This window comes from Lagenorhynchus albirostris, chromosome 2 (assembly GCF_949774975.1).
Source record: "Lagenorhynchus albirostris chromosome 2, mLagAlb1.1, whole genome shotgun sequence".
Lineage (NCBI taxonomy): Eukaryota > Metazoa > Chordata > Mammalia > Artiodactyla > Delphinidae > Lagenorhynchus > Lagenorhynchus albirostris.
The window spans coordinates 139,317,518-139,336,999 of NC_083096.1; positions in this window are offsets into that span (position 1 = coordinate 139,317,518).

Genomic DNA, 19,482 nt, shown 5'->3' on the forward strand with positions numbered 1-19,482 from the left:
TAGGGCTAATCTTTGAGAGGGCATTGATGTCACGTTCAATATATAAAGGGGCATAGAGAATTCATGCTTAGTCCCAATAGGCATCATTAGTCATGGAACTTCATGGATAAGGTGAAAATGGCATTTACTTATTTAGCAAATATTTACTAATGTGAAGTAGCCACTTGCTAGGGATATAGAAAAGGACATCCTCTACCTCTATCTATAGGTTATATTCTGGAGACCACAGTCTAGAAGAAAGGAAAAGGAGGTTGGTGATCAACTGTATTGTGTTACTCCTCTATGGTAAATAATACTTTCTCACTTGAGCAAATTCGCAGGACTCCTTGTGGAACTGCAGGAAGCAGAGAGTACTACAAGTCAGAAGGGACTTGACCTTGTCCGGCAATTCAGTCTTTCATGTTGGGACTCCAGTTTCAGGGATCTGTGGCAGCAGTCCTTTTAGAGAGTGAGTTAGTAAGAAGGTATCAGCAACTGGGTGGGCACTGTGGTAGGTATCACACATAGAAGAGCTTGTTTCATCCTCACAACCATCTTTTGAGCTAGGTATTTTGCAGATGGGGAGACAAAGGCTCGAGATGTCAAGTAACCTTCCCAAGGTTCGCAACTTGTAAATATCAGAGTCTGGTGTCTTCGTGGAGTTTGGTCTTCATTATCTATCATGATAAGCTATCCAAATATCAGCAAGTTGGAAAGTTTTATTGATATAAAGTAAGGTCCAGACACTAAGGCAATCAGGATAACCTAGATTTCACAGTCTGATTGGTTTATGTGGAAATGTTGGCCCTAAGTTAGGTACTAACTCATTAAAACCTGTGGAAATTGGAACCTGGTTTGAGGGCAAAAGGTGGAGGTGGGTGGAAGATGATATAGAAAATTAAGTTCAGCCAAAATGTAAGTCAAAATGTAAGAAAAAGAAAAAAAAAATTTAATTCCCCTAAGTATTTAGTGCTTGTTTAGAATATATGATGCTAAATTTCAGTAGTATCATAGTAAATTATGTAGCATAGTCAGGCAGAAATCACATCAAGAGAGCATATTAAAAAGAATCTAGTATTCCCATAGATAGAATCTAGACTCCTGTGTACCAAAGTTTGTTTAACCAGTATCCTTAAATTACATTTACATTGTTTTCTACAGAATCTTTTAACCTGGGACATAATGAGGATGATGAAAGTTTTCCTTAAAAATAATTGAGTGAACTTGAATGAAACATTTAAAAAATGTACGAGCAATGAACTCAAAACTAAAGACCTATCTCTTTCTAAATATCTCTACTCTTTTCCTCTAGGTCTCTTGTAGAAAGAGATCTGTTTCCTCATGCTTAATTGATTAATATTAACCAGTATGACTAAAAGAATAGGTAGCCCTTGTCTGGTCCAATTTAAGTCCTCTTATTCATGGGTTTCTATTTTTGTGGTCCTGGTCCTCTTCTGTGTATACCATTAGGTCTTGTTGGATTTTTTGTTTGTTCTGGAATAATTATGTCTATCTATATCTGTACCTGTATCTGTATATCTATAGCTATATGTATATATGTATATGTATATCTATATCTATATACACACACAAACATATTGACAGTTTTTGAATTTTATTTTATTCAGTTTTTTATATAGCAGGTTCTTATTAGTTATCCATTTTATACATATTAGTGTATATATGTCAATCCCAAGCTCCCAATTCATCACACCACCACCCTCCCCCCACCCCCGGCCATTTCCCCCCTTGGTGTCCATAACTTTGTTCTCTGCATCTGTGTCTCAATTTCTGCCCTGCAAACTGGTTCATCTGTACCATTTTTCCAGGTTCCATATATATGTGTTAATATATGATATTCGTTTCTCTTTTTCTGACTGACTTCACTCTGTATGACAGTCTCTAGGTCCATCCCTGTCTCTACAAATGACCCAATTTCGTTCCTTTTTATGGCTGAGTAATATTCCATTGTATATATGCACCACATCTTCTTTATCCATTTGTCTCTCGATGGGCATTTAGGTTGCTTCCATGTCCTGGCTATTGTAAATAGTGTTGCAATGAACATTGGGGTGCATGAGTCTTTTTGAATTATGGTTTTCTCTGGGTATATGCCCAGCGGTGGGATTGCTGGGTCATATGGTAATTCTAATTTTGGTTTTTAAGGAACCACCATACTGTTCTCCATAGTGACTGTATCAATTTACATTCCCACCAATAATGCAAGATGGTGCCCTTTTCTCCACACCCTCTCCAGCATTTGCTGTTTGTAGATTTTCTGATGATGCCCATGTTTTTTATTTTTGAATTTTATTTTATTTTTTTAATACAGCATTTTCTTATTAGTCATCCATTTTATACATATCAGTGTATACATGTCAATCCCAATCCCCCAGTTCATCACACCACCACGCCCACCCCCCACTGCTTTCTGTTGGTATCCATATGTTTGTTCTCTACATCTGTGTCTCAATTTCTGCCCTGCAGACTGGTTCATCTGTACCATTTTTCTAGGTTCCACATATATGCATTAATATACAATATTTGTTTTTCTCTTTCTGACTTACTTCACTCTGTGTGACAGTCTCTAGATCCATCTACATCTCTTCAAATGACCCAATTTCATTCCTTTTTAAAGCTGAATAATATTCCATTGTATGTATGTACCACATCTTCTTTATCCATTTGTCTCTCGATGGGCATTTAGGTTGCTTCCATGTCCTGGCTATTGTAAATAGTGCTGCAATGAACATTGGGGTGCATGAGTCTTTTTGAATTATGGTTTTCTCTGGGTATATGCCCAGTAGTGGGATTGCTGAGTCATATGTTAGTTCTATTTTTAGTTTTGTAGGAACTGCCATACTGTTCTCCATAGTGGCTGTATCAATTTACATTCCCACCAACAGTGCAAGAGGGTTCCCTTTTCTCCACACCCTCTCCAGCATTTGTTGTTTGTATATTTTCTGATGATGCCCATTCTAACAGGTGTGAGGTGATACCTCACTGTAGTTTTGATTTGCATTTCTCTAGTAATTAGTGACGTTGAGCAGCTTTTCATGTGCCTCTTGGCCATCTGTATGTCTTCTTTGAAGAAATGTTTATTTAGGTCTTCTGCCCATTTTTGGATTGGGTTTTTTTTTTAATGTTGAGCTGCATGAGCTCTTCGTATATTTTGTAGATTAATTCTTTGTCCGCTGATTGGTTGGCAAATATTTTCTCCCTTTCTGAGGGTTGTCTTTATGCCTTGTTTGTAGTTTCCTTTGCTGTGCAAAAGCTTTGAAGTTTCATTAGGTCCCATTTGTTTATTTTTGGTTTTATTTCCATTACTCTAGAAGGTGGATCAAAAAAGATATTGCTATGATTTGTGTCATAGAGTGTTCTTCCTATGTTTTCCTCTAAGAATTTTATAGTGTCTGGTCTTACATTTGTGTCTCTAATCCACTTTGAGTTTATTTTTGTGTATGGTGTTAGGAAGTGTTCTAACTTCATTCTTTTACATGTAGCTGTCCAGTTTTCCCAGCACTGAAGAGACTGTCTTTTCTCCACTGTATATCCTTGTCTCCATTGTCATAGATTAGTTGATCATAGTTACGTGGGTTTATCTCTGGGCTTTCTATCCTGTTCCATTGATCTATATTTCTGTGTTTGTGCCAGTGCCATACTGTCTTGATTACTGTAGCTTTGTAGTATAGTCTGATGTCACAGAGTCTGATTCCTCCAGCTCCGTTTTTTCCCCTCAAGACCACTTGGGCTATTCAGGGTCTTTTGTGTCTCCATAGAAATTTTAATATTTTTTGTTCTAGTTCTGTAAAAAATACTGTTGGTAATTTGATAGGGATTGCCTTGAATCTGTAGTTTGCTTTGGGTAGTATAGTCATTTCACAATATTGATTCTTCCAATCCAAGAACATGGTATATCTCTCCATCTGTTTGTATCATCTTTAATTTCTTTCATCAGTATCTTATAGTTTTCTGCATACAGGTCTTTTGTCTCTCTAGGTAGGTTTATACCTAGGTATTTTATTCTTTTGGTTGCAATGGCAAATGGGATTTTTTCCTTAATTTCTCTTTCAGATTTTTCATCATTAGTGTAAAGGAATGCAAGAGAATTCTGTGCATTAATTTTGTATCCTGCAACATTACCAGATTCATTGATTAGCCCTAGTAGTTTTCTGGTGGCATCTTTAGGTTTCTCTATATATAGTATCATATCATCTGCAAACAGTGACAGTTTTACTTCTTCTTTTCCAATTTGTATTCCTTTTGTTTCTTTTTCTTCTCTGATTGCTGTGACTAGGACTTCCAAAACTATGTTGACTAATAGTGGTGAGAGTGGACATCCTTGTCTTATTCCTGATCTTAGAGGAAATACTTTCAGTTTTTCACCATTGAGAATGATGTTTGCTGTGGGTTTGTCGAATATGGTCTTTATTATGTTGAGGTAGTTCCCTCTATGCTCACTTTCTGGAGAGTTTTTATCATAAATGGGTGTTGAGTTTTGTCAAAACATTTTCTGCTTCTATTGAGATGATCATATGGTTTTTCTTCTTCAATTTGTTAATATGATGTATCATATTGATTGATTTGTTTATACTGAAGAATCCTTGCATTATTGGGATAAATCCCACTTGATCATGGTGTATGATCCTTTTAATGTGCTGCTGGATTCTGTTTGCTAGTATTTTGTTGAGAATTCTTGCGTCTATATTCATCAGTGATGTTGGTCTGTAATTTTCTTTTTTTTGTCGTATCTTTGTCTGGTTTTGATATCAGGGTGATGGTAGCCTCATAGAATGAGTTTGGGTGTATTCCTTCCTCTGCAAGTTTTTGGAAGAGTTTGAGAAGGATGGGTGTTAGCTCTTGTCTAAATGTTTTATAGAATTCACCCGTGAAGCCATCTGGTCCTGGAGCTTTTTTTTGTTGGAAGATTTTTAATCACAATTTCAATTTCATTACTTGTGATTGATCTGTTCATATTTCTATTTCTTCCTGGTTCAGTCTTGGAAATTTATTCCTTTCTAAAAATTTGTCCCTTTCTCCAGGTTGTCCATTTTATTGGCATACAATTGCTTTTAGTAGTCTCTTAGGATGCTTTGTATTTTTGTGGTGTCCATTGTAACTTCTCCTTTTTCATTTCTAATTTTATTGATTTGAGTCCTCTCTCTGTTTTTCTTGATGTGTCTGGCTAATGATTTATCAATTTTGTTTATCTTCTCAAAGAACCAGGTTTAGTTTTATTGATCTTTGCTATTGTTTTCTTTGTTTCTATTTCATTTATTTCTGCTCTGATCTTTATGATTTCTTTCCTTCTACTAACTTTGGGTTTTGTTTGTTCTTCTTTCTCTAGTTCCTTTAGGTGTAGGGTAAGATTGTTTATTTGAGATGTTTGTTGTTTCTTGAGGTAGGATTATATTGCTATAAACTTCCCTCTTAGAACTGCCTTTGCTGCATCCCATATGTTTTGGATCGTTGTGTTTCATTGTCATTTGTCTCTAGGTATTTTTTGATTTCCTCTTTGATTTCTTCAGTGATCTCTTTGTTATTTAGTAATGTATTGTTTAGCTTCCATGTGTTTGTGTTTTTTACATTTTTTTTCCCTGTAATTCATTTCTAATCTCATAGCATTGTGGTCAGAAAAGATACTTGATATGATTTCAATTTTCTTAAATTTACCAAGGCTTGATTTGTGACCCAAGATGTGATCTATCCTGGAGAATGTTCTGTGTGGACTTGAGACAAAAGTGTAATCTGCTGTTTTTGATGGAATGTCCTATAAATAGCAATTAAATATATCTGGTCTATTGTGTCATTTAAAGCTTGTGTTTCCTTATTAATTTTCTGTTTGAATGATCTGTCTATGGTGTAAGTGGGGTGTTAAAGTCCCCTACTATTATTGTGTTACTGTAGGTTTCCCCTTTTATAGCTGTTAGCAGTTGCCTTATGTATTGAGGTGTTCCTATGTTGGGCGCATATGTATTTATAATTGTTGTATCTTCTTCTTGGATTGATTCCTTGATCACTATGTAGTGTCCTTCCTTTTCTCTTGTAACATTCTTTATTTTAAAGTCTATTTTGTCTGATATGAGAATTGCTACTCCAGCTTTCTTTTGATTTCCATTTGCATGGAATACCTTTTTCCACCCCCTCATTTTCAGTGTGTATGTTTCCCTAGTTCGGAAGTGGGTCTCTTGTAGAAGCATATATATGGGTCTTATTTTTATATTCATTCAGTGAGCCTGTGTCTTTTTGTTGGGGTATTTAGTCCGTTCATGTTTAAGGTAGTTATCGATATGTATGTTTCTATGACCATTTTCTTAATTGTTTGTGGTTTGTTTTTGTAGATCCTTTTCTTCTCTTGTGTTTCCCACTTAGAGAAGTTCCTTTAGTGTTTGTTGTAGAGCTGGTTTGGTGGTGCTGAATTCTCTTAGCTTTTGCTTGTCTGTAAAGCTTTTGATTTCTCCATCGAATCTGAATGAGATCCTTGCCGGGTAGAGTAATCTTGGTTGTAGGTTCTTCCTTTCCATCACTTTAAATATATCATGTCACTCCCTTCTGTCTTGTAGAGTTTCTGCTGAGAAATCAGCTGTTAACCTTATGCGAGTTCCCTTGTATGTTATTTGTCATTTTTCCCTTGCTGCTTTCAGTAATTTTTCTTTGTCTTTATTTTTTGCCAATTTGGTCACTGTGTGTCTCGGCATGTTTCTCCTTGGGTTTATCCTGTATGGGACGCTCTGCACGTCTGGATTGGGTGGCTGTACTCTCTTCTCTGGACTTGGGTGGCTATTTCCTTTCCCATGTTAGGACATTTTCGACTATAATCTCTTCAAATATTTTCTCAGGTCCTTTCTCTCTCTCTTCTTCTTCTGGGATCCCTATAATGTGAATGTTGTTGTGTTTAATGTTGTCCCAGAGGTCTTTTAGGCTGCCTTCATTTCTTTTCATTTTTTTTTTCTTTATTCTGTTCTTCAGTAGTGAATTCCACCACTCTGTCTTTCAGGTCACTTATCCATTCTTCTGTCTCAGTTATTCTGCTATTGATTCCTTCTAGTATATTTTTCATTTCAGTTATTGTATTGTTTATCTCTGTTTGTTTGTTCTTTAATTATTGTAGATCTTTGTTAAAGATTTCTTGCATCTTCTCGATCTTTGCCTCCATTCTTTTTCCAAGGTCCTAGACCATCTTCACTATCATTGTTCTGAATTATTTTTCTGGAAGGTTGCTTATCTACACTTCATTTAGTTGTTTTTCTGGGCTTTTATCTTGTTCCTTCATCCTTCCCTCTGCCTCTTCATCTTGTCTATCTTTCTGTTAATGTGGTTTTCCTTCCACAGGCTGCAGGATTGTAGTTCTCGCTTCTGCTTTCTGCTCTCTGGTGGATGAAGCTATCTAAGAGGCTTGTGCAAGCTTCGTGATTGGGGGGGGGTACTGGTGGTGGGTAGAGCTGGCTGTTGCTGTGGTGAGCAGAGCTCAGTAAAACTTTAATCTGCTTGTCTGCTGATGGGTGGGGCTGGGTTCCCTCCCTGTCCATTGTTTGGCCTGAGGCGACCCAACACTGGAGTCTACTTGGGCTCTTTGGTGGAGCTAATGGCAGACTCTGGGAGGGCTCACACCAAGGAGCACTTCCCAGAACTTCTGCTGCCAGTGTCCTTGTACTCACGGTGAGACACAGCTCCCCCCACCCCACCACCTCTGCAGGGGACCCTCCAACAGTAGCAGGTAGGTCTGGTTCAGTCTCCTATGGGGCCACTGCTCCTTCCCCTGGGTCCTGATGCACACACTACTTTGTGTCTGCCCTCCAAGCGTGGAGTCTCTTTTCCCCCCAGTCCTGTCAAAGTCCTGCAATCAAATCTCGCTACTCCTCAAAGTCTGATTCTCTAGGAATTCCTCCTCCCAGTGCTGGACCCCCAGGTTGGGAAGCCTGACGTGGGGCTCAGAACCTTCACTCCAGTGGGTGGACTTCTGTGGTATAAGTTCTTCAGTTTGTGAGTCACCCACCCAGCAGTTATGGGATTTGATTTTATTGTGATTGCGCCCCTCCTACCATCTCATTGTGGCTTCTCCTTTGTCTTTGGGTGTGGGGGTATCTTTTTTGGTGTGTTCCAGTGTCTTCCTGTCAATGATTGTTCAGCAGTTAATCTATATAACCTTTTATTAGCATCAGTTTCTTCACCTCAGTCCTTGGCTCGTCCCTCCACTTGGTTCCTCCCAGCCTCGCCAAGGCTGCAGCTGCACTACCAGGTTCCCGCAGCCCCAAGTAAAACCATACCAGCCCAACACGAGCACCCCTACTCATTTGTTATTTTGTAATTCAGTTGACTTTTTTCCTCAAGCTTGTCTCTGCAGGGTTGCAAAATGGCTGCAGCAGCTCCAGCATCAACACTTACACAAAACTACCTTTGAACCTATTGACAGCTTTTACTCCCTATAGTAGCACTTGACTGACTTTGAGCATAGTCTTTAATTTTATTTCAACATGCTTTACAAAATGTTGTCTGCATGATTTAACTCCAGGGATCCATTTTTTCTCTCTCTAACTGTGTGTCTGTCTGGTGTACCCTTCCTTCTTGCCAATGATCTTGTTATTAAAAGATACTGATTTTGCAGAAAGGGATGCAAATGAAAATTGATTTCCCATTGGGCCATGTCATGATTTTCTCATGTAACACTGTTAAATATGGCCTGGGAGCAATGTTATTTTAAAGTATTTTGTACTATGATTCTGTGGGAAACAATAGCCCATCAAACTCCTTTACTGAACGTTAAAGTGCCAGGATGGGTATTTCAATAGATTTGTATGGAGATCTCCTTTCCCCAGGCTGGTATGCTATGTGGGTGACTTGGAGGCTGAAAAGCTGATGCCCATTCAAACTGATATAAAAATCTATTTTAAGAACATCTCTTAAAGGTGCAAGGGAGAAAGAGGAGAAGGAGGATTACAGCTATTTATTCACATAACTCCCTTAGCAAAACAATAGCCCTACTGCAAAATGGACCCACCATCCTTAGAAGGAAGTTTAGTAATCATGTTTTGTTACTTAAGAATGATCCAGGTAACTTATCAAAGTATTCCTTTCAGGCACATCTAGTATTTTCTTTGAGATAAGCTTTTGTAGGTAACATTTTCTCAATCTCATTTTTTTTTAACTGATGCTTTAGTGTGCCTTATATATTGGTGAGCCAAGTAACCTCAGTCTGGCATACCGTCAATCTGGTTCCGTCTATACCAATTATTACATCTATGGGATTTGCACTTTACTAAACAGTGTGGAGGCCACTGCCATGGGCTAAGGACATGGTGTTTCTTTCTCACTCAGACTAGTCATTGGATTTAACAATTAACTGAAAACAATTGCTAGCCAGTGATTCAGAAATACTGTTCTTTCTCCCTTGCAAAATATTAGTGAGATAAACTTAGGTAAGGAATCAGGTATCTCTTTCACTTAAACTTTGATCATTGCTTCCTAACTTGTTTTCTATTCCCAAACACATTCTCAAACAATAGTGATTATCATGGGATGGGAGAGAATCCATACCAGTCGTAGAGTGTGTAATATCCCTGGTTAAAACCCCCATTTAAATTACTACATAAATAGCCATGAGCTAAGTAAGATCAGTTTCTTCTTACTACCAAACTCTTATTAAAATGGTCAAAGGAATTTAAAATGGGTAAAAAGATGCACAAAGCCAAAATAAAGAAGGATGCCTTTTATATTGCAGATGCCTCAAGGAATTTCGGGAGTTGGATTGAAATAAGAAATGGCTCAAATCTATTCTTTCTGATAAAGATGTCCAGCATTATAGCAATAAGTAAAAGAGTTTATGGCAAAAATCCCATTAACAGCCCTAATATAGGTGAGAGCTAATGATGAAGAAGAGACATATTAGAGATGGAATATGTTATTTATTATTCCTTTTGAAGGTATGAATCTAGAGCAAGGGCCAGCAAACTTCTTCTGTAAAGAGCCAAATAATAAGTATCTTAGGCTTTGCTGACTAAGTGGTATCTGTAGCAGTTATTCACCTCTGCCATTGTAGCATGAAAGCAGCCATGGATGATAGAACAGAGTATATCTGTGTTCCAATAAAATTTTATTTATGGTTACTGAGATTTGAATTTCACATAATTTTCATGTCATGAAACATGATTCTTCTTTTCATTTTTCTCCACAACTATTTAAAATGTTTTCTTAGCTTGAAAGTCATACAGAAATAGGTGGCAGGCAAGACTTTGCCCCCCTTTTCAGTTTGTTAATCCCTGGCCTACAGCATGAGAAAGAAGTTCTGCCTAGTGGCCCCAGGGTATGTGAAAAAGTTCACCAAAAGGGCATGGCAGGCAACAGCATCAAAAACAAGACAAGTGGGCTTCCCTGGTGGCGCAGTGGTTGAGAGTCCTCCTGCCGATGCAGGGGACACGGGTTCGTGTCCCGGTCCGGGAAGATCCCACATGCCGCAGAGCGGCTAGGCCCGTGAGCCATGGCCGCTGAGCCTGTGCGTCCAGAGCCTGTGCTCCACAACGGGAGAGGCCACAACAGTGAGAGACCTGCGTACCACAAAAAAATAATAAAAAAAGGCAAGTGACAATTTCTTGGTTTACCTGGCATGGAGGCCTGGCCAAATCTGACGCTAGAAAACAATAGTCTATTACAAAATTGTTTCAGCAAATGCACATAAACATATACACATACACACATATGTTTCACATTGTTTTTGCAAAGCTGCCTATCCAGAAGAAAAATAGACAAGATAAATATGTATATTAAATATACAAGTAGGCAAAATAAATGTGCAAGCTATTTATAAAAGAATAAAAAGACCCGTTTATATATGAAAAGTTTCAATCTCACTAGAGATCGAAAAGGAGAATAAGTTAAAACAGCTCAATGCCATTTTTCACCTATCAAATTGATAAAAATTAAATAAGCATTAGTATCTAGAAAAGCTATTAGGGATGTGATTACTTTCATATTGCTGGTGACAGTGTATAGTGTAATAAGCATTCAACAAGCTATTCTACTGAGAGGACTTCATCCTATTGAAATAAAAAATGATATAACATAAAAATTTATGTATAAGGATATGCATTATTTCAATGTTACTTATTATGGAAGAATGTTTGAATCAATTAAGTGTTGAATAGTAAAAGATTGGTTAAGTATGGTACATCCATATGCTACAATTCTATGTGGCCAATAAAATCATTTACAGATTTTTTTTGACATGAGAAACTGTTTATAATTTATTCTAAGTGAATCAAGAAGGTTATAAAAATATACATAGTATGGTCGCAAACTTTTAAAAAATTGTGTGTGGATGTAATATGTGGTGTATAATAGGAGTGTGTGTGTGTGTGTGTGTGTGTGTGTGTGTTATTTATTTATTTAGTTATTTATTTATGGGACTATAGAACAAAGATTGGGTAAGCATGCAATAATAACAATAGTGATCTTTGTGTGTGGGGCCATCTGATATATAGATTTCTATAAAGATTATTGTTTTGCATTTCATAAAATGAAATTGTATGGTATGTATTCTTTTGAGTTGCTTTCTAATGTTTTCAAGTTTAATCCTTGATAATGCATTTATTTTTGCTGTTGTGTGGTATTCCACTGTATGAATATACCTCACAAATTATTATGAACAGCAAGCACTCCTATGAAGAGTATTGGACATATCTTGTAATGTACATGTGTAAGAATTTGTCTAAGGTATAGATCATTGGAGTAAAATTAATGAGTTATAAGGAATAATCACATTTAACTCTATTAGATTATACCAAAATGTGTGCCAAAATTCATACTTCTATGAGCAGTATATTGTTTGCTCTTCCACATTCTGAAAAATGCTCAGCCATTATATAATTGAATATTATTTCCTTTCTTTCTCTTGTTGAAAAATGCTCAGCCATTACATAATTGAATATTATTTCCTTTCTTTTTCTTGTTTCTATTTGGAAATCTTATTATTCATATGTTAGACCCTTCCAATATATCTTCTATACACCTTAATCTCTCTTTCATATTTTTCCTTTTTATTTTATTTTAATTTCATATCTCTGGGCTCATTTTAGGTAACATTTTTGGCTTAATCATCTAGTCCACTAATTTTTTCTGCAGAAAAAACATTCATTAAAGTTTTAATTTTAATAATTATATTTTCCATTTTCATAAGTTATTTTTGGTACTTTTCCAAATATACTTAGTCATTTCCCCCCATTTCTTATTCCTTGCTTATATTTAAGCCTCTTTAAACTTTTTGGAAAATATTAAACATTCTTATTTTATATAAATATTGAATAGTTCTAATATGTGAAGTTATTATAGTTCTGATTCTTCTATCTACTTTTTATGTTGACTTTCATTCTCAGTACTCTGTTTCCTTTTTGTTTTTTTGTCTTTTACTTGGAGCATGCTTTTCTTGGAATTTTATGTGTGGTAGTATTTAGCAGCATGGACTGAGTTTTTATATTTTCTGAGAAGGTTTGCATATGGTTCTGCTAATTGTTTTAGTTCACTATAACTCAAGACCACTTCAAACTAAATTATTTTCATTAGGTGTTTCGGCCTAAAAAGTAGCAGAAATTTGGATTGAAAAATTCATCTGATAATTGACTTGTATTAACATTCTCTTTCTTTTTTCCTTTGGATTATGAATCAAATCACAGGCATGTCTCCTTGCTCTCCTCTACTAAGAAGTTTATTTATTCTTCATTTACCCTTCCACTGAGGGTGTAGTTCTCTGATGGTCTAAATTTATATGTGGGCCCAACCTCCTATTAAATTTCTAACTTTGCCTATACCCTGTATTAGTCTTCTCAAGCTGCCATAACAAGACACCACAGATAGGGTGGCTTAAACTACAGAAATTCATTTCCTCACATTTCTAGAGCTGGAGGTCAGTTCAGAGTGCCAGTATGGTTGGTTTCTGGTGAGAATTCTCTTCCTGGTTGGAGATGTCTGCCTTCTCATGGTGTCCTCACATGGTGACTAGAGAGATTAAACTCTCTCTTTTCTTATAAGGGCTGGCAGTCCTATTGAGTTAGGACCCTTATGGCCTCATTTAACCTTAATTGCCTCCTAAAAGCCCTGTCTCCAAATGAGGTCACATTGGGGGATACGGCTTCAACATAAGAATTTTAGGTGGGGTCACAATTCAGACCATACTACACCCTAAACTTCAATCTCTTGATTCCTATACATTGCACAATTGTCAAAACCAAACAAGTTTAAAGCCACCAAAATGTTGCAGAAACATTTTATACATGATGAAAATGTATAGCGTACATATTATATCCCACAATTTCAGCTTTACCTTTATGTTTGGCTTCTTCAAATTTCTTCATTTTTGGCAGCTCAGCAATCCATTTTTAGAGCTTGATTCTTGGTGAAATTCTCTATCACATCATTTTTTTACCTATATTTTTCTGTAATTTGGGGAGATGTTGATCACAGTTAATATCCTTGCCTGATTAACTCCAATATCTGGATCGCCTGTGCATCTGATTTTGGTTTTGTTTTGTTTTCACTGTTGGTTTTCGACGTAGTATCCTATTTGAAAACATGTCTAGTAAGTTTTCACTGAATGTCAGACATTGTGTGTAACAAACCATGCAAATGATGGCATTTTTCTCCAGAGATAGTTTACCCTTTTGTGTACTAGGCATAGAGAGTGGGGAGTGAGCATGTAAGTCCAACCAAATATTTATCTGAGTTAAAGGTGGGTTGCTATTTGGAAAGTACATATCTACCCTGCGTGGCCTTTGTTCCTAGGGCATAGCTCCTTAGGACTTTCAACTAAAATCCTTAGGACTTTCAACTAAAATCCCAGTGTGTTCACCAATGTCCCTCCTTCTAATGGGTGCTAAATTCTGATATTGGTCTTTTCAACATGGAAAGACTGCAAAAAACTCCAGTCTCCTTTTCAGGGGCTTTCTGCGTAGTCTCAGAACTTGGCAAATGTCTAAAAAGGAAAACTGGCCATGTGTTTTCCCATGAAAGTTCTGCTGGTTTCTCTGACCATTGACAGTGATCTTTTATCCAGATTCTCATCCTCTTACTCTCAAACCAGAAGTGGAAATTGTCCCTAAAGAAAGATCAGATACAGTGTATCATCCCACCTCTCTGTGGTTCTCCTTTTTCATAATTTTGGCTGCCACAGTCTTCGTTTCTTTAGTGGTTTTCTGATACCTTTTCATGAGCTATTTTAAAAATTTATTTAGCTTTTATAATTGTTCTTAGTAAAAGCATTTGTATGCTACAAGTAATATAATTCTACACATACATAGATGTATGAAGAATGCATTTAAAATATATTTATTCATATTTACTTCAAGTTTGTACATTGTTTTTATCAGAAATATTGTTCCAGGTAACCTGACTTACATAATGTCAGAAACAAAAACTGATTAAGATAAGAATTTTTCTGAAGAGAATTATTTTTGTGGTTTATGATATGATCTACTGATAGAAGAACAGACACTGAAAGTAAAAAAAGTCAACTAGACATAAGAGATATTGATGATTATCTGCCATCCTTTAATCTCTAATTTTTAAATATGTGAGCATAAAATATGCATGAAGCAAGTACATGAACTTAAGTATAATGCTAAACTATTTATCATAAGCTGAACATATCCATGTAAGCACAACCCAGGTCAAGAAACAGAATATGATCTCTATCTCAGAAGTCCCCCTCTCCCAATTACTACTCCACCCTCCTTTAAAAGTAATCACTATCCTGGCTTCCTATACCATTACTGAATAAAATATTCTACTATGTGAATCAACTACAACTCATTTATCAATTAATACAGTTTATGGGCTTTTGGTTGTTTCCAATTTGACACAATTATGAATAATGGTTTTTAAACATTCTTATACAGATACTTTAATGCATCCATGCACTTCAGATTTATATATGATTAGGTATGGAACTGATGCATCATAGGATATGTTTATATTCAATTTTTATAGGCACTTACAGGTTTTCTCAACAGTCACATTAATTTACAGACTCATAGGCAGTAATTGAGAATTCCACTTGCTTCACAAGTTTGGCAACACTTGGCATAATCAGTGTTTTTAATTTTAATCATATTGATGGGTGTATGATGGAATTGAGATACTAATTAGCATTTCCCTGATTATTTTTTATACATTTGGTGGCCATTTGGATGTCCTCTTTTGTGAAGTACCTCTTTGAGTGTCCTGACTATTTTTCTATTGGTTGTCTGTCTTTATTTATTAAGCCTATAAGCCCTTTGTCACTTATATGTAGGGTTATAATCTTGACAGTAAAGAAATACACTATTAATAATTACATTGGGTTTTCTTGAACAAACTTGGATACATGACAACATAATTTTATATTGTTTTAAATCAACTTTACTGAGGAATAATTTACATACAAAAAATGCACCCATTTAAAGTGTACAATTTGACAAGCTTTGACAAATCTGTATACTTATGTAACTACCAAAACAATTGATACATAAAATATTTCCATCACCTCTTGTATCTCTTCCTATTCAATTTCCCACCTTCACCTGACCCTGTGTAATCACTGATCTGTTTTCTGTCACTATAAAATATATGTTTTTTCTAGAGTTTTGTATAAATGAAATCATATAGCATATACTATTGTGTCTGGCTTCTTTTGTTCAGCATAATGTTTTTGAGATTTATCCATGTTGTTACCTATATCATAGTTCATTGCTTTTTATTTCTAAGTAATATTTCATTTTATAGATATACCACAATTTGTTTATCTATTTGCCTTTTCATGAACTTATTTGTTGTTTCCAGATTTTGGTTTATTAAGAATAATGCTTCCAGAAATAATTTTGTACAAGTGTTTGTGGCAGATATATTCATTTTTCATGGATAAACACCCAAGGGTTGAATTGTTAGGTTGTACAGTAACTGCGTGTTTAGTTATTTAAGGAACCACCAACAGTTTCTCTAAAATGTTGTAGATTTTATATTAATAGCAGTGATTTATGAAGGCTCTAGTTACTGCACATACTCAACAATGTTTGGTATTGTTAATCTTTTTAATTTTAGCTTGTGTAGTGTTATCTCATGATGACTAATAATGTTGAGAATCAACAATGTTTTTCTTCCACTGAGGAAAAAGTTTAATTTTCTACTAAGCCCATCCAGTGAAAATTATAGTTCAGATATTGTATTTTTTAATCTCTAGAAATTACATTTGGTTCTTTTAAAAATATGTTCCCTCATTGTATTCACATTTTTCTTTAAAGCTTTGTACATATTGAACATATGTGTAAGAGCTCTTTTAATATTCATTTTTGCTGGTTCCATCACCTATGTTATTTCGTGGTTTATTTCTATTGACAAATTTTTCTGTGGATTATAAGCCTTTTTAAAATTTTTTTTCTGCCTTATTGCCTACCTAGTTACTTAGGGTGGATGCTGGATATTCTGAATTTTACCTTGTCGAATGCTGGATTTTGCTATATTTCTTTAAAAAATATTGGACTTATTCTGGCAGAGAGTTGTGTTACTTGCTAAATAACTTGATAACTTTGAAGCTAATTTTTTGCTGTTTTATTTTGTTTTACTTTAGGACAAACCTAGATTACCTTTCCTCTATGGCTAGTTTAGTCCCAATAATAAGACATAACTCTTTTGGGGTCTGTACTGAATAACCTGTGTATGTAGTGAATTATTAACTTATTATTTCAATAAATATTTCTTGAATTCTTTCCTTTGGCAAGACACCAGGGGAGGATGTGATGCTCCAATACAATTTAAACAATTCCCTGAGTGCTAAATTCCAAGCTTCAGTAAACTGCACAGACTAATAGCAGCAGGGCTTTCTCTGATGAATAAAGAGAGAGTATTGTCTTTGTTCTTTTAAAAAAGAATAAGAAAATCACCTGAGTAATTTCCAGTTACTCAGATGTAGTCTCAAGATTACACAGCAAAAAATTACTAAACAGAATGAGAAAAATCCAGTGGTCTCATCCAACCTGCCCTGGTTGGTTTTAGAAGAGGACAATCAACAGTAACAATTACGAAACATGATGGAACAAAATAAATGAGGCTCCAAGAAACATTCTCAGTCTTCATTTATTGGTCTTGCAAAAGTTTTTGAGTCAGGGCCAGCTAATTTGTATCAAGCTGATGGGGACAAACTTTTTTTTTTTTCTTTTTAAGAAGATATTAGGGGTAGGAGTTTATTGATTAATTTATTTAGTTTTGCTGTGTTGGGTCTTTGTTTCTGTGCGAGGGCTTTCTCTAGTTGTGGCAAGCGGGGGCCACTCTTCATCGTGGTGCGTGGGCCTCTCTTGTTGCGGAGCACAGGCTCCAGATGTGCAGGCTCAGTAGTTGTGGCTCATGGGCCTAGTTGCTCCACGGCATGTGGGATCATCCCAGACCAAGGCCCTAACCCATGTCCCCTGCATTAACAGGCAGATTCTCAACCACTGCGCCACCAGGGAAGCCCAAACATTTTTTTTTAACAACCTTATTGAAGTATAATTGCCTCACAATGGTGTGCTAGCTTCGGCTGCATTACAAAGTGAATCAGCCATACGTGTACACATATCCCCATGTCTCCTCCCTCTTGAGTCTCCCTCTCAACCTCCCTATCCCATCCACCCCTCTAGGTGGTCACAAAACACCAAGCTGATCTCCCTGTGCTATGCAGCTGCTTCCCACTAGCTGTCTGTTTTACATTTTTACATTTGGTAGTGTGTATATGTCAATGCCACTCTCTCACTTAGTCCCAGCTTACACTTCCCCCTCCCCGTGTCCTCACGTCCATTCTCTACATCTGTGTCTTTATTCCTGTCCTGCCCCTAGGTTCTTCAGAACCATTTTTTTTTTTAGATTTCATATATATGTGTTAGCATATGGTATTTTTTTTTCTCTTGCTGTCTTACTTCACTCTGTATGCCAGTCTCTAGGTCCATCCACCTCACTACAAATAACGCAATTTCATTTCTTTTTATGGCTGAGTAATATTCCATTGTATATATGTGCCACATCTTCTTTATCCATTCATCTGTCGATGGACACTTAGGTTGCTTCCATGTCCTGGCTATTGTACATAGGGCTGCAATGAACATTGTGGTACATGACTCTTTTTGAATTATGGTTTTCTCAGGGTATATGCCCAATAGTGGGATTGCTGGGTTGTATGGTAGTTCTATTTTTAGTTTTTTAAGGAACCTCCCTACTGTTCTCCATAGTGGCTGTATCAATTTACATTCCCACCAATAATGCAAGAGGGTTCCCTTTTCTCCACACCCTCTCCAGCATTTATTTTTTGTAGATTTTTTGATGATAGCCATTCTGATTGGTGTGAGGTAGTTTTTGTAGTAGTTGTAGTTTGGTAGTTTTGATTTTCATTTCTCTAATGATTAGTGATGTTGAGCTTTATCAGGTGTTTCATTTCTGCTTGAGCAGTTTTTCTGAAATCATCTCCCTACTTCCACTTTCACTCTAATCCTCCAGATATTTCTCCAAACACAGAGTTGATCATGCCACCCCTTTATCCAACCCACCAACAGATGATCATTTTATATGGAGTATAACTTCTTAACCAACACTTCTGCCAACCTTTATCTCATAGTCCATTCAGTTACACATGCTGTACCCTGACCACACACTATCAGACATCATCTTTTTGCTGTATTTCCTCCACACACACACGTCCCTATTCCTCTGCCATGCCTTTGTTCATTGCCATAGCCTATATGGAATATCCTATCCCCCATCTCTTTATTTCAGATCCCTAAGTAATCATCAGGCCCACAATGAGGTTTGACCTCAGTTCAGGTCAACAGATATTAAGGCGTACTCAGGCTTGCATCAAATATTATGAGAGGCCCTGAGGATATAAAATGAAGATGGAAGATCACGTCCTTTTCTCAAGAAGCTCACAGTCTAAGAGGAGTGATAGATATGGGCAGAGCATGTCCACATGGCCATGAAGTGCCATCCTGACCACCCCCATCCCATGCATAGCACAGAGTAGTGCAAAGTCAGAGTGCTGTGGTGGCTCAGGAGGGGTCGCCACTTGCTCAGTCTAGATGAAAGTGTTGCTGGAGGAAAGTATCTGGGTTTGTTTCTTTGTTTGTTTGCTTTTTAATTGAAGTACAGTTGATTTACAATATTATATTAGTTTCATAGTGATTCAGTATTTATACAGATTATAATCATTAAAAGTTACTACAAGATAATGACTATAATTCCCTGTGCTATACAATATGTTTGTTGCTTATCTATGGTATATGTAGTAGTTTATATCTCTTAATCCTATAGGCCTAGCAGGTAGGTCTGGCCCAGTCTCTTATGAGGTCACCGCTTTCTTTCCCTGCTGTGCACAAGACCCTGTGTGTGCCCTCCAAGAGTGGAGTTTCTGTTTCCCCTAGTCCTACAGAATTCCTGCGATCAAACCCTGCTGGCTTTCAAAGCCAGATTCTCTAGGGGCTCCTCCTCCCATTGCCAGACCCTCAGGCTAGGGAGCCTGATGTG